The sequence below is a fragment of the Nicotiana tabacum genome, chromosome 18, assembly GCF_000715075.1.
Source record: "Nicotiana tabacum cultivar K326 chromosome 18, ASM71507v2, whole genome shotgun sequence".
NCBI lineage: Eukaryota > Viridiplantae > Streptophyta > Magnoliopsida > Solanales > Solanaceae > Nicotiana > Nicotiana tabacum.
This window is the reverse complement of record NC_134097.1, coordinates 80,563,142-80,580,470: the sequence shown is the minus strand read 5'-3', so window position 1 is coordinate 80,580,470 and position 17,329 is coordinate 80,563,142. Positions and strand designations below refer to the sequence as shown.

The window sequence follows — 17,329 nt, the reverse complement described above, 5'->3', positions numbered from 1 at the left end:
TCTCAGTAAATAAAATTGTGTGTGGGCTGTAACTTGTTGAAAGAGCAAAAAAGGGGAGAGAAAGAACAATAAAATTAACGATGAAGATGAAGGAATTATTTCTTTATCAGATGCGCGATCTTTCGTTTGCTCACTGTTATTAATCAAAATTCAGCAAGATTAGAGGCTTATAAATGGAGTTTCACCATCAAATTTAACACACCAGCAGTTGGATTAAAAATTTAAGAAATATGAAGAGGGCCAAAAAGAAGCATCTGAAAGGAAAAAATGAAGAAAAGAGAAGAAGATATAGGCAGAAATTAAAAGCGGAGCAAACCTGTATCTAGAACTCCCAGTAACACCCTTGAGATCAAGAACATGGACTTTTGACAGAGCCTGTTAAAATTGGACCGACTGAAAGAAAATAGGGATTTCTCCCTTCGAAAACAGTTGGAGCGATGTGGAATATACACGTGGAGTATAAGCGAACAATTAAAAGACACGTTACATCAATTGGTAAGTGATGCTAAAAGACCAAAATGCCCTCATCCTTACTTTAAATGACACTTAAGCAGACATGTCGAAAAACTTGCACTTCTAAAGTATAGAAAAAAGTGGGGATTTATATAGAAACGAGATGACCTGTTCTTTTGATGAAAGAGAGGTCTACAAGTTTCTGGAGAAAGTTTGAAGAGGGGGACACTTGGAAAAATAACGTAGACAATAGTTCTGGAATGTTCATTATTGCTCTTGAATATTCAAGGATAACACAGGATTGTAGTCACCTGACAGATAATAAAATTCGACGTTTACAAATTGAACCCTCAAACCAACATGCAGCTTGAACGATATTTCTCTACTTTAGAAGAGTAAGACTCTCGACATGTCTGCTTCAAATCTTTTTAAAGAAGCTTGAGGGCAATTCAGTCATTTCACAACAGTTTTATATGTGCCCTTTTGTGTGCTCCCCAGATACTACGTGTAGCGTTTAAGCTACTTCCACATGTACGCTTCACTTTTCTCTTCTAATATATCGTATACAATGGAGTTACAAGCTTAAAATTTTCTACCGTCTTCTCAAATCTCTTCAGCTTACAGGTAAATTTCTTACTCTTTAAAATTAATCTTGTTTCTATCTATGTATTTTTCTCCTTTTTTGTTCCAATTTGTTTCAACCCACATACAATTTTTTTTTATATCAATGGCAATAGAGGTTTACCGCAAATTCATGAAAATAAAATAAATTAAAGACATATTTTGTCTGTATTCAAGAAGATCCGGAAATTTTCGAGTTAGGGTTTTGATGAATGAAATTGGGGGAACGTTCTTTTTTTTTTTTGTGGAGATGAATTGAAATCCAGAGTTTAGCTTTGAGTATTCAATTTCTTTCAAAACTTGTATTGCAAATGTTTGGCTTCTCGCTCTAAAGTGTAGCTGTAGGTACTTTTTTTTTTCTTGGTTCTTCCTTTTCTTTGGGTCATTATTATTAGCTTTGAAATTTAATGGTTCCTAGTATCTTTTTCTCTCATTTTTTCTTCTTTTTCCCCTTTGTATTCTTTTGGCTAATTCTGAAGTTAAGTGGCTATTGCAGGTTCTCTTCATCTGTTTCTTCTCTGATTTTTCCAAAATCCTGTTCCTTTTTTTTTTGTTCTTTTCATGATTTTTGATTTTGTAATAGAATCGAGTGGTAAAACTGCATTTTTAAACTTTAACCTTGCTGAGTTTTGAAGTTCCGTGCTCTCCTGGGTGCTTCACGTACTTGTTAATTTTGCAATTTGAGGGCGGTTATAATGGGAGAAAAATATGGTTAATCATAATATTTTAACAGACTGAAGCATCAATTTGGTGAAGGTGTTTCTAAAGCTCTTATCAAAGAAGTGTCTTAAAAATTTTATTGTCTTAATAATTTTTTTTAACAACCTTTTAGTATTAAATGACAATTGAGAGTCAAAAACAATGAGCCCAATGACCAACTTGATTTTGATTAAAGAAACAGAGTACTTTTATTGGTAAATTTCTGGTGTCCTAGGTATTTTCACACACTCATGTGGCTGAAAACCTTGACTTTTGATGTGGAAGTTTTTAATTATTAAATAGTAGTCTACTCTCAAGTTTCATATATGTTTTCCTGGTATGTTTTCTTCCCGTTAAATGACTTTGATGATCTATCTTTGCGTCAATGATTACTGTGAGTATATTCGTTAGATGTTACTTATTATAAAAAAGTCTGTGGTAATTAGTTTTCTTAATTTCTTGAAATGGTTGATGCATAGGGCACTATGGTTGTGTTGATGAACAATGCACTTTATTTGAAAAGAATTACTATTCACCTCTGTCTAATTTTCTTTCATGTGTTACAAGAGATGATCTATATAATGAGAATGACTAATGGATGTATACCTACGTACAATGACGTTTAGAGTAGTGATAATAGACTGAATACATGTTAAATTTTAGATAGTGAATCTAACCATTATGGTCCCTATAGGCAGCATGTTGGACTATTATGAAGCAAACAAGCTTGACCTTAATAAAGTGAATATTTTTACTTGATAAGAGTAATAAGAGAATATACGACGGATTAGAAAATCATTAAAATTGACTTTAGTCATTAAGAAATCAACATGTTGAATCAATATTTTGGATATCATTTTGCTGATTGTATGTATTGATGAGTATTGAAGCTACAAGTCCTTGCTTAGATGATCATCTTTTGTTCTTGCTAAGTTGAACATCTTTTAGTTTGCATATAGTTGTTGCTTGTTACTGTTACTTTGATAGTTCTTAGTCCCTAACTAGCAGATATTCCATACATCCCAAAAGAAAAAGAATTACTTTGATCTTTATGGTTAGAGGTGCTTGATGTGTGTTTTAGAGTGGAGGTGGATAAGAAAGCATTCTTTTAGTTTCTTTATTCTAATAACTGTATAGGAATGCTTTGTACCATGGATTTTATTGAAAGGGTCCTCCAAATAACATAGTAAATTGTTTTCGCAATTGTTTTAACTTAGAGGCCAGAAGAAAAACTATTGTTTGCTGATTTTCTTGACTATGTTAGTTGGACTATGCCGTGATGCATACAAAATTAGTTGTCATCTTCACATTTAATAAGGATATTTTTTTCCTGTAAGAATATTAAGTCTTGCGTGTAGTCCAGTGAGGCATCAAGTGCTTCTGTAAAGGATCATTGGAATACCATACATTTTAGAGTTTATCAATTTGTTGTTTAAGTTAAAGAATTAGTTTTTATATTTTGCCAATCCAAGCACAAACCATATCCTGTTTGACGGTCTTCTTTATATATGAAAGTAAAATTGTGTGTAAAATCTATTCGAAATAGCCATCTTACATGTCACTTTTGTCAATCAAGAACTTTATACCTTGGATAGTATTCATAAACATTTTTTGTTGTGTAAAAGCTCATTTAAGTTTATTGACCATCCAATAGAGTCATGAGTTCAGACTGTATTTCTCTATTATAAAGAGATCTTCCCTTCCACAGTAGATTAAGAGGTTGAACATACCCAACATGGTGCTAATGTGAATACAATGATCAGTATCTGTAAGAGCTTGTCTGTTCGCATATCTATTTTTTTTCCTTTTTCATGTTGGATTAAAGAGTCTCTAACAATCTTTATTGTATTTGATCGTGCAGATATGTCTTATTTTAGAAGCTACCTCACTGATAAAATAATATGAGAGTAATATGATGGTTAATATAAGATAGTAGCATAACAGTTGAAACTTGCTGATAGGTTTATTTCTTTTTAAGTAATATGTATCCGGTCTATTTGGAATATGGCATTTATGAGGATGAATCTCACTAATAAGTTGTCTGATGTTAATACTCCTGGTGGAAATTATCATCTTATATATACATTCTCTACGCTTCAGGTCATATCTGTGCTCTTGGTGTTCTGTTAGGTTCTTTTACTTATGAAATAATGACAATTTCCAGCATGGGCCATAACCATCTACATATTAGAAGAGCCAGAGTTTCGACTTGGTTACTTCATGGCAATAAAAGTAAAGTTAGATATATTTTAGTCATTTTAGTGTAAACTCTACGTGACTTTTTTTATTGAACCCACTGCATCCACTAATCCTTATTTCGCTATTCTTCTTCATAGTTAGCTTTCTTCTCTCTTGATCTTCCTCGCTGATGCCTTTGATTTTCAATGAATTTTACACATAACTAGGTATCTTTTTGGTGTGCTCAATTCAGGTTTTATTTTGCTTTAATTTCAATTCAGTTAGATTTTTTAGTTTTTTTTATGCTGTTGTATATAACTAAATTGATATTTGTTCAGTTTTAGAGTTAATTAAGGAAATAGCATTTGTCGCGAATAAGGTCAAGAAGGGGTCAAGAATGGTACGCTCAATGGACATGTCTCTCTTGATAATTTGAAGTAAGCTTTTTCTTTTGCACCATTCGTGTTTGATGACATGCAAAGCCTCTTTGATACTCGAGTCACTAAGGTTTAAGAATTTATCCCATTGTTGAATTTGAGGGGTTCTGCTTCTTTATTTTTGCAGGACTTTGTTATTGTAGAATAAAGGTATTTATATGTACTGCTAATAGATTTTCAGTATTGTATATTTCCATATAGTTGGTATTTGTGTTGAAGCTAACGACCACTTTTGTTTCTCTATTTTCATGACCTCAATCTGATTTCTTAAATAAAAAATTCTTTGTCGCCAAGGTTGTCACGACCCAAAATCCCAACCCGGTCGTGATGGCGCCTCTCGTGAGGACAAGGCCAGCCAATCAACAAAACAGTACATCTTTTTATAATCACTTAACAGGAAAAAGTCTAAATCATGGGCAATATAATCTTAAATGCGAAATAAACGTGATAGAACAAGGAAAACCCTCCCAACTCAGCCCGAAATCGGGGTGTCACAAGTCATGAGCTACTACAGAGTTTACTAATATTTTACAAAGTCTGGAATTATCATAAATAATAAAGATAAGAGAGAAAACGGGGTTGCGGACGTCAACATCTACCTCGTTACTCCTAGTCACCGCCTGGTCTGGAAAGAATCAGCGCTCAGGAGTGAACTCAACTCTGCCTGTATCTGCACACATGGTGCAAGGAGTAATGTGAGTACTCCGACCCAGTGAGTAATAAAAATAAATAACGACTGAAAACATAAAATCTCATAACGGCACACTATAGAGCTATCCCAAGCAGTAAAATCAGTTATACAGTAAAATAGTGAATATCAGATAATTCTCTTTTTAAAACAGTAAAGACAAATCATTTACACAGTAAGAATAAATCAAAAGCTTGCCCCTCGTGCTCAATATGTAAATCTTAGTATAGTATCATCCCCTCGGGCTCACTCCCAACTCACCAGCAGACAACATCAGCCCCTCGGGCTCACTCCCAACTCACCACACACAAGCAACGGCCTCTCGGGCCCACTCCCAACTCACCTGGGTACCCTGCACTCACTGGGTGTGTGTATAGACTCCGGAGGGGCTCCTACAACCCAAGCGCAATATCAATTGGCCTGAAAGCCTTCACACATCACACACGAGGCCTGAAAGCCTCCTCATATAACACTCGAGGCCTGAAAGCCTCCTCACATCACTCAACATATCCTCACGTATGGTCCTCGGCCTCAATCAGTCCAGAAAATAATCATAAGCCTCTTGGGCATCAGTAAAATAATAGTGCTCAGCTCAACAGCATTATAAATATCATTAAATCTCGAGTTGAGTATAAATGTAGCTGAGTTCACAAAATAATATAATTCAATTGGACTGAGTTCAAATAATATTTTAATTCGTGAGGAAAATAGTGATGTAAATTCACAAAAGATTTCAGATAATTGGCACGAAGCCCAAATATGGCAATAAGCCCAATCATAGTGAAAAACAATAAATCTTTATCAATTACGCGGTAAAAATATCAAATGGGATGGACCAAGTCACAATCCCCTATAGTAAATGACCCCGCGCTCGTCATACAACGTGTGTCTCATCTCAACATAGCAGTATGTTGTGCAATCCGGGGTTTCAAACCCTCAGTGCATCATTTAAAATCATTACTCACCTCAAGACGGTCCAACGTCTACTCCGCTATGCCCTTGCCTCTCGAATTTACCTCTTCGCGCGTCGAATCTGGTCAAAACCACAACGAATACATTACAATAGGCTAAGGGAATATAACCCAATCGAAAAGATTCGAAAAATATCGAAAATCATGAAATTTGCAAAACCCGAGCCCTGGGCCCACTTCTCGAAAAATTACGAAACTTACATCACCGGATTCCTCGTCTCGCCAAGAGTCCGTACATATTAAATTTACCAAAATCAGAGTTCAAATGACCCCTCAAACCTCCATTTAATTCTCTTAAGTTTCAAGCCCTAAACCACCATTTTTGTCCATAAATTACTTGAGTTTTCAGCTCTAATCCATGTATTTAACTTGGAAATAAGTAGAAACAACTCACCTTTGATGCTTGATGAAATCCCCCTTGAAATCCTCTCCAAAATAATCCAAGTCAAATGAAAGAAATGAAAGAAATAAGCCAAATCCGTGTTTAAAGAATCTGCCCGTACTTCGTCGAGTTGTACCTTGCACTTGTGATATACAAGTTGTACATCCTATTAAAATTTTCCCTTGTCGGACAACTTATGCTTAAACACCCATAACGTCTTGTATAAATATCCAAATGACAAATGGTTTGAAGATTTAGAAACTAGACTCGAAGATTTGATAGGTTGTGCACCATATAACTCTTTATATATCCCGAGATATGAGCTTCTAAAGCGCATCCGTAAATTCTGTCGAAATCGCTCTACCAGCCATTTTCGATCCATCATAACTTCCTGAGATAATATCCAAATCACGAATGGTTTAACTTTATGAAAACTAGAATGTAAGGACTACAACTTTTGTGTTTTGCAATGTTTCTGATTTCTTATAGATTACAAGATATGAGCTTCCAAACTGGACACCTCGCGCCTGAAATTTTCTTGGCACAACAGAAGCCTAAAAATTTCTGCAATTTTTTTCAAAGATGAAATAGTCCGTTTAACCACCCAAAACTCACCCGAGGCCAGTGGGACCTCAACCAATCATTCCAAAATATCCCATAACATCGTTCAAACTTGTTCCAACCTTCGTAACGCTCAAAACAATATCACAACACCAAATTCGCATCGGATTCAAACCTATGAACTTTGAAACTTCTAACTTCCACATCCGATGCCGAAACACGTCAAAAATAGTCCGAATGACCTCAAATTTTGCAGACAAGTCCAAAATGACATAACAAAGCTACAGCAACTCTCGGAATTCCATTCCGACCCTCGAATCAAAATCTCACCTATCAACCGGAATTCGCCAAAATACTAACTTTGCCAATTCAAGCTTAATTCTATACCGGTCATTACAAAAATATTCCGGACACACTCCTGAGTCCCAAATCGCCTAATGACGCTATCCGAACCATAAAATTCGCATTTCGATCTCTCTAACACATAAGCCAATATCCGGTTGACTTTTCCAACTTAAGCTTCCTTAAAAGAGACTAAGTGTCTCAAACCTTACCAAAATCATTCCGGAATGACTTCAAATTTTGCACACAAGTCACATTTGACATTACGGACTTGCCCCAACTTTCGGAATTGTATTCCGACTCCGATATCAAAATTTCCACTTCCGGTCAAATTTTCTCAAAAACCTTCAAATTTCAATGACTTCAAAATGACCTCCGGACATCCGAATTCACTTCCGATCGCGCTTCCAACTCCAGAATCACCATACGGAGCTATTCCCAGACTCGGAATCCCAAACGGACATCTATAACTCTGAAATGTCTTCCAACCCAAATTTATGAAATTCTTCTAAAATACTAACTTCCACAATATACACCAAAATGCTCTCGGGTTATCCAAAACCAAATCCGGACATACGCCCAAGTCCGAAATCATCATACGAACATGCTGGAACTTTCAGATCCCAATTCCGAGGTCGTTTACTCAAAATTCCAATCTTAGCCATTTTCTTCAACTTAAGGTTGCCGCAATGAAAAGTTTCTTTCCAATTTGACTCCGAATTTCCCGAAATTCAACTCTGACCATACGTACAAGTCAATACACCTAAAATGAAGCTGTTCATGACTTCCAACTGCTGACGACGCGCTAGAGCTCAAAATGACCGGTCGGGTCATTACATTCTCCCCCACTTAAATAGATGCTCGTCCTTGAACGTTCCAAGAACTGCTCTTAAGTTATCTGAAATAACTGTTTAACACCTCGTGCACCTGCCCATGCTACCACAACTCATATGGACGCATTAGTTTGATCAAATCTGCAGATATCCTCTTTTATCCATACAATAAGCTCAGAACACAATTCCAACACCTGAAATTCTCCGCCAGACCTGTTCCCTGTATATAAACACTGTATCAACTACCACACGAGGTACCAGAACACGACTGCGTACCTTTGTTGAATTAGCACCATGCATCGCATAATTCATCATCTAACCACAATGACACTCCATGAACCTTAATAGCCAAAATTCTACGACTCTGATGCTCCCAATGCGTATGATGATATACCTATACATTCTGTTATAATGCTGACGATACAACCACAACGGAGGAGATGTGCAGAAATTTCTAACCAATTGCAGAGTTAACCAAACATTAATTCTCTCCTTTTTGACTAAAATCATCACCTTATTACTACCCAAATACTGGTAACTACCCTGTAATATACCTCACATAATCCCACTGCAATGGTCCCCGATACCAATAGTCTCGCCTCACCTAGTACGAGCTGCTCAAACAACCAATCACCACAGACAATGACCAACGGTCTCACATGATGCAAAAATGTGCCAATAGGCCATAATGCGAACAAGATACATAAGGAAATGATCCAGGAATGGACTGCTCAACTCACACAACTAATATGGACTTTTCCCCGGAGAATAGGAATTTATCAAGCCGTTTCACAGCACACATGGCACAATCACAATATTACATGAGTTGACGAACACGGAACAACATATGATATTCCAACACCCCTCCTTGAGGATCGCTATACTAAAATGAACACATCTGACTCACATGAAGCCCATAATCCTATTTAAATCCATTCACCCACTTCAGGTCGATTCTGCTCGCACTGAACTAAGCTGATAGCCTTTCCTGGACCCGTAATAAGTCATTTCTTCTCATAACATGAAAGAACTACCACCATAGCCGGGACAACACCCCACAATCCACAACCAAATGAACCGAACGACTTCATATATTTCCTAGATATTCTTCCAACATTTCAACTTTCTTAAGTCCCCAAAATTTGACTAACTCCCAGATTTTTTCAAATATTTCGGCAGAGTCTCCCTTGTAATTAGGCCTATCCACCTGTTAGAGTAACACCAAAACAACTCCTAACAGCATGTCAACAACCCAACAAGTACCACAAGTATATCAATAACACTAATCTCCATATTACAAGCCCGACATTATCACAATGATATTTTGACATGAAACGCATCATTTGTATGATCATAACCACATTTTTGGTCTTAATAGTCGTTCATAAATAACTCCATCATTATCAATAAATCTCATATTAACCACCACCTCATTTCAAATTTTCACAATACTGACAACAGAATGTGAGGCATGAAGACCTCATTATTACTTACTCGGATTAATGAGTCACATTTAACGCCACCTGGGAACTCATCAGCTAAAACTCAATGTTTACAGTACGAAAATGGCTGAATATGAACATAAAATATACAAGAATTATCAAATAAACCTAACTGGCATGACTCCCTTTAATATTATCGTACGAATTAAACTTTACAAAGGAAAACTTTAAACTCATAATTATTTACCACAAGGACCTTGTCCTTACATAACCTCCACCGCGGCTTGCAGCCCGGTTTAAATATTTCACATTGTGCCAACTGCAGTTTTCAATTTCCTTTCTTTCTTCTTCTCAATAAATTTCATAAACATTTTTTTTCCATAGCACATAACGAATCCTCATACCGGTAGGGCATATAATTCATAAAAAAGTTGGAACCAATTATTCCGAAACACATTAAACCCATTGTAGTGAATAATAAACATTACTTTAACCTTACCCCAAATCCTTGGAGCCCAATTTCTAACATCCAGAATTCTTTTCAAGACCCGAATCTCACATACACACACTGTATAAGTCCGAACAAACTGTGTCAAGCCATAACAATACCCTAGATATAATCGCATAACATACTACACAACTCGTATACTCGCAACACCATTCTCGATCACCATAACCACTCAAACCAACCAAGTACCAGTAAGAAATCCCACATTAAACAGAACCTCGCTCCAAAACCTTCGTACTCCATCAATAATGAAGAAATATACAGGAACTCACAATACACAACACGTTCCCCATACCTGTAGAAAGTATCTATTTTAAACCATGGTAGAAACCATCAAGAACACTTGAAAATCCATTTTCTCCTAATCAAGCTATCAGAACTGCATTCCTGTAATTCAACCAGGCCACGCAGGTCATCAAACTCAGAAATATTGCCATATTACTACAGCTAGTTCAACAAAAATTCTTCACAAGCTTAGGTAACACAGACCGTAAAATACCTCAATTCCACTACTAAGATCACCTTCATTCTCATGACAATCAACTCAAATTTTTCAATTAGAATCAAATTCAAATCTCAACACATACACCCTGTTAGTAGAAAAGAAACTCTCTACTCAACATTATAAGGAACACACCTACGTAGATTATTCCGCATGAGATAACCCACCTACCTTGCCTCCAATTAACATTTTTGTATACCTTCCACCGTCATACACATTACACAATCACTTAGTCTTTCTGGGTCTAAACTCATACCGTAACATGAAATTTACTTCACTCCAAGCAGGACACATGAAAAGATTCTTCACGCGCCCATAACACGGGGCTACACATCATATCACAATGAAAATTAAACACTTAATAGTTCATCTATTATCCTGACGCCCTTCCTCGTCACCTCCAAGTCATATAGATATATCTCGCAGTACTAACATACTCCTCACATGGCTATCCAACCATCATTCCCACTAATAGGGACAATACCGGACATATAATTTCAAAACTCTTGCTCACACAATCAACACTTCGGTGCTCAAGCCATAGGCAAGGATCCAGCCTCAAGTCCTCCAGACTGGCCTAACATCAAACTCATAGCGATTACGTCTTGCCCTTCGTCCGGGGAATTACAAGCCATCAAGGCACATCTAATACTGAGCGCTCGTTTGCGCATACGAACATGTGGATGGAATTGTAAGAGTTACTTTTTTTTTTCAACTGAATCAAGGACGCACGATAAGAATTCAAGAATATGAAGTTTTCCTAAAGGTTCTGCAGCCTCTCGAGGATAAATACAGACGTCTCCGTACCGATCCGCGAGACTCTACTAAACCTGCTCATGACTCGTGAGACCTATAACCTAGGCTCTGATACCAACTTGTCACGACCCAAAATCCCAACCCGGTCGTGATGACGCCTCTCGTGAGGACAAGGCCAGCCAATCAACAAAACAATACATCTCTTTATAATTACTTAGCAGGAATAAGTCTAAATCATGGGCAATATAATCTTAAATGCGAAATAAACGTGATAGAACAAGGAAAACCCTCCCAACTCAGCCCGAAATCAGGGTGTCACAAATCATGAGCTACTACAGAGTTTACTAATATTTTACAAAGTCTGGAATTATCATAAATAACAAAGATAAGGGAGAAAACGGGGCTGCGGACGTCAACAGCTACCTCGTTACTCCTAGTCACCGCCTGGTCTAGAAAGAATCAGCGCTCAGGAGCGAACTCAGCTGCCTGTATCTACACATATGGTGTAGGGAGTAATGTGAGTACTCCGACCCAGTGAGTAATAAAAATAAATAACGACTGAAAACATGAAATCTCATAACGGCACAATATAGTGCTATCCCAAGCAGTAAAATCAGTTATACAGTAAAATAGTGAATATCAGATAATTCTCCTTTTAAAACAGTAAAGACAAATAATTTCCATAGTAAGGATAAATCAAAAGCTTGCCCCTCGGGCTCAATATGTAAATCTCAGTATAGTATCAGCCCCTCGGGCTCACTCCCAACTCACCAGCACACAACATCAGCCCCTCGGGCTCACTCCCAACTCACCACACACAAGCAACGGCCTCTCGGGCCCACTCCCAACTCACCTGGGTACCCTGCGCTCACTGGGGGTGTGTACAGACTCCGGAGGGGCTCCTACAGCCCAAGCGCAATATCAATAGGCCTGAAAGCCTTCACACATCACACACGAGGCCTGAAAACCTCCTCATATAACACTCGAGGCCTGAAAGCCTCCTCACATCACTCAACATATCCTCACGTATGGCCCTCGGCCTCAATCAGTCCAGAAAATAATCATAAGCCTCTTGGGCATCAGTAAAACAATAGTGCTCAGCTCAACAACATTATAAATATCATTAAATCTCGAGTTGAGTATAAATGTAGCTGAGTTCACAAAATAATATAATTCAATTGGACTGAGTTCAAATAATATTTCAATTCTTGAGGAAAATAGTGATGTAAATTCACAAAAGATTTCAGATAATTGGCACGAAGCCCAAATATGGCAATAAGCCCAATCATAGTGAAAACAATAAATCTTTATCAATTACGCGGTAAAAATATCAACTGGGATGGACCAAGTCACAATCCCCTATAGTAAATGACCCCGCGCTCGTCATACAATGCGTGTCTCATCTCAACATAGCAGTATGTTGTGCAATCCGGGGTTTCAAACCCTCAGTGCATCATTTAAAATCATTATTCACCTCAAGACGGTCCAACGTATACTCCGCTATGCCCTTGCCTCTCAAATTTACCTCTTCGCGCGTCGAATCTGGTCAAAACCACAACGAATACATTACAATAGGCTAAGGGAATATAACCTAATCGAAAAGACTCGAAAAATATCGAAAATCACGAAATTTGCAAAACCCGAGCCCCGGGCCCACTTCTCAAAAAATTACGAAACTCACATCACCGGATTCCTCGTCTCGCCACGAGTCCGTACATATTAAATTTACCAAAATCAGAGTTCAAATGACCCCTCAAATCTCCATTTAATTCTCTTAAGTTTCAAGCCCTAAACCACCATTTTTGTCTATAAATTACTTGAGTTTTTAGCTCTAATCCATATATTTAACTTGTAAATAAGTAGAAACAACTCACCTTTGATGCTTGATGAAATCCCCCTTGAAATCCTCTCCAAAATAATCCAAGCCAAATGAAAGAAATGAAAGAAATAAGCCAAATCCGTGTTTAAAGAATCTGCCCGTGTTTCGTCAAGTTGTACCTTGCACTTGTGCTATACAAGTTGTACATCCTATTAAAATTTTCCCTTTAAACACCCATAACGTCTTGTATAATTATTCAAATGACAAATGGTTTGAAGATTTAGAAACTAGACTCGAAGATCTTTAATTTGATAGGTTGTACACCATATAACTTTTTATATATCCTGAGATATGAGCTTCTAAAGCGCATCCGTAAATTCTGTCGAAATCGCTCTACCAGCCATTTTCGATCCATCATAACTTTCTGAGATAATATCCAAATCACGAATGGTTTAACTTTCTGAAAACTAGAATGTAAGGGCTACAACTTTCATGTTTTGCAATTTTCTGATTTCTTATAGATTACAAGATATGATCTTCCAAACTGGACACCTCGCGCCTGAAATTTTCTGGGCACAGCAGAAGCCTAAATATTTCTGCAATTTTTTTCAAAGATGAAATAGTTCGTTTAACCACCCAAAACTCACCCGAGTCCAGTGGGACCTCAACCAATCATGCCAACATATCCCATAACATCGTTCAAACTTGTTTCAACCTTCGTAACGCTCAAAACAATATCACAACACCAAATTCGTATTGGATTCAAACCTATGAACTTTGAAACTTCTAACTTCCACATCCGATGCCGAAACACGTCAAAACTAGTCCGAATGACCTCAAATTTTGCAGACAAGTCCAAAATAACATAACAAAGCTACAACAACTCTCGGAATTCCATTCCGACCCTCGAATCAAAATCTCACCTATCAACCGGAATTCGCCAAAATACTAACTTTGGCAATTCAAGCTTAATTCTATACCGATCATCACAAAAATATTCCGGACACACTCCTGAGTCCCAAATCACCTAACGACGCTATCCGAACCATAAAATTTGCATTTCGAGCTCTCTAACACATAAGTCAATATCCGGTTGACTTTTCCAACTTAAGCTTCCTTAAAAGAGACTAAGTGTCTCAAACCTTACCAAAATCATTCCGGAATGACTTCAAATTTTGCACACAAGTCACATTCGACATTACGGACTTGCCCCAACTTTCGGAATCGCATTCCGACTCCGATATCAAAATTTCCACTTCCGGTCGAATTTTCTCAAAAACCTTCAAATTTCTATATTTAGCCAAATGACTTCAAAATGACCTCCGGACATCCGAATTCACTTCTGATCGCGCTCCCAACTCCAGAATCACCATACGGAGCTATTCCCAGACTCAGAATCCCAAACGGACATCTATAACTCTAAAATGCCTTCCAACCCAAATTTATGAAATTCTTCTAAAATACTAACTTCCACAATATACGCCGAAATGCTCTCGGGTTATCGAAAACCAAATCCGGACATACGCCCAAGTCCGAAATCATCATGCGAACATGCTGGACTTTCAGATCCCAATTCCGAGGTCGTTTACTCAAAATTCCAATCTTAGCCATTTTTTTCAACTTAAGGTTGCCACAATGAAAAGTTTCTTTCCAATTTGACTCCGAATTTCCCGAAATTCAACTCTGACCATACGTACAAGTCAATACACCTGAAATGAAGCTGTTCATGACTTCCAACTGCTGACGATGCGCTAGAGATCAAAATGACCGGTCGGGTCGTTACAAAGGTGTATGAAAAAATTCTTCAATAAATTGGACTGTGTCTTTGGTTTCTTATGCATCTTCTGGAGGTAACAGAGAAAATAGAAAATTACGAATGCATGTACTATCATATTCTCAACAGTGGAGAGCCGAATGTTTGACACGGTTAGCATCTGTAATTCTTTACATCTTTTTCACCACACAGCATGAGAGATTAAAATTATAGAGAAAAAGTTTGACAAGTTGTTGTTGTGACTATGTGGATTTTCTGTTTTTCATTTTTTTTTATGAATGAAATAAACTGATATTACCCAAATCTATTTTGGGACTTGAAAATTTAAATGTGGTATAGAGAATTTCAGATACTTGAAGTATATTCTTGGTTCTCTTTGTTCTCATAGAATCTCCTTATCGCTAGCTATATATAATTGTGTCTCATTTGCTAAATTTTCATGAATTTCCAACACAATCACCCGAGAAAATAATAGTCTCAAATTTGCTTATAGATATTTGTATTTGTATGATACCTTTGGATGGAACATTACCAAAAAATTACGAGTTAGTTGACTGATGTATGGAGCTTCTGTAAGGTGATTGCTTTGAAAACATTCAAAATATGGATTTCTTTATTTAGATGAAATTTGTATGAATATTTCATACATGGGACAGTAACATTTAAACCTTAAGAATTTTGCTCCAACTTATGCAATTTGTGATTGTAACTACTTGGACTTGTCTCATTTTTGTTCAAAATATTGGACATAACTGCATTCAAGTTATTACTGCTTCTTGTATACAGGAAGTGACTAATTTGTGTTATTTTCTACTTTGATTAATAAATTTGGTACATTTGTGTGATCTTTTCATTTAAAGTTCAGTCCCTTTTGAAGAAGAGATACATGATAGAGACCTAAGACTCTAATGAAGACTTCAACATCTTTCAGGATGAAAACATTCTTCTATATGAAGACTTCAACATCTTTCAGGATGAAAACATTCTTCTATAGTCGTTAGCTTATAGGAAAACCTTGCCTTCTTCTTTAGGAAATATTGCTAACAGGTTATGGTGGTTAGGGATATTTTGGTAGCATTTTCAGCATCAACGACCTCTTTGAACATTTGCAGCGAGGTAATATTTGGACTTTTCAGTTCAAGAATTGAATGTCTTTGTTGAATTTCGAATCTTTTACTTTTCAAGAAAACATGTTTATGTTTTAAGATGATAGTTTGATTGAAGGATTCTATTGCATATAGTATAATTCTTTCATAACTTTTGTTCTGTTTATGGATTATAAATCTTGTTAATGAAAATTTGCTCACTCAAGATGGAGATTGTTTGGATTGGGTAATTCCTCTACATTGCAGAGATGATCTTCTTATCTTTGGAAACACTAAATTCTGATAGAATTTCCTCTTGCTCTTCAGGTGATTTTCGCTATATATTTTCTTTTTGTACAACTTGTCTATTGTTTGGAAGAAAATAAAATTATATTTTAAGGTTTCACACCATGCTAAAGTTTTATTTGACATATTTCTTCGATGATTTAATATTAGTTTACTCATGTTGTATAGACGAAATCTTTTCTGCCAAAGTTGACCCCAAAAACTTGAGATTGAGGGGAAGTCTCTACGAAGTGGAATGTAATGACAATGAAACTTTTCAGAGTAACAATGGAGATAGTTTGGGCAGGGGTAGTTCTTTAACATATAAAGACTATCGGCATGGCAGTTCATTTACATGTAAAACTATATAGATACTATCATCTTTACACTTAAGCATCTAATATCATAATGCGCAATGGATGTAAAGAATGTATTATTCGTCATAATGCAACATCATGATGAATATTTTGCTCTAAAATGTATGTAATAATCGAGCAATTAGTATATGATATTGTGCGATATTGTCTATCTAAATTGATACCACCTTATATGAATCAATTTTATTCTTTGAACTTTAGTATCAACGCAAAACTAACAAAAAAAAAATAAATGCTTCAACTTTTACAATATTGGGCCCGTGCTGGCACGAGCTACTACTATCTAGTCTATTGCAGAGAGGGTCTATCCATATCTAATATTAAGGTTTATTTTGATGCAAGTTCAAGTTCTACATATTGTTGGGTAAAAATATTTGCACATAAAATTACTTAAAAGTGATTAGGAGTAACTTAAAGAAATGATAAATAATTTGATATTCATTGTTGTGGTCAAACGCACACGCAAATATATGCACGATAAAGTTTTATCGAATATTAACTAAATTAGTCTATCACAATTATTTAAACAAGAATTAAACTTAGAAGTGGTAATGCTAAATAATTAAACTAAAATGAAAACAAATAGTGAATTCTAAACAAAGTAAAAACAAATTTT

General features: G+C 36.5%; 1 long non-coding RNA gene across 5 annotated transcripts; it reads left to right on the top strand.

Annotated features, from left to right (window-relative positions):
* Positions 1-872: 872 nt before the first annotated feature.
* LOC107778882 (uncharacterized) lies at positions 873-16,870 on the top strand. Of its 5 annotated transcripts, XR_012702158.1 has the most exons (4): positions 874-1,077; positions 4,290-4,388; positions 4,516-16,378; positions 16,526-16,870. It is a non-coding gene; the product is annotated as an uncharacterized LOC107778882 (long non-coding RNA). The 5 variants fall into 5 exon arrangements; XR_012702155.1 differs by having other exon boundaries at positions 873-1,077; positions 4,290-16,378; XR_012702156.1 differs by lacking the exon at positions 874-1,077 and adding an exon at positions 1,084-4,204 and having other exon boundaries at positions 4,290-16,378.
* Positions 16,871-17,329: the final 459 nt, after the last annotated feature.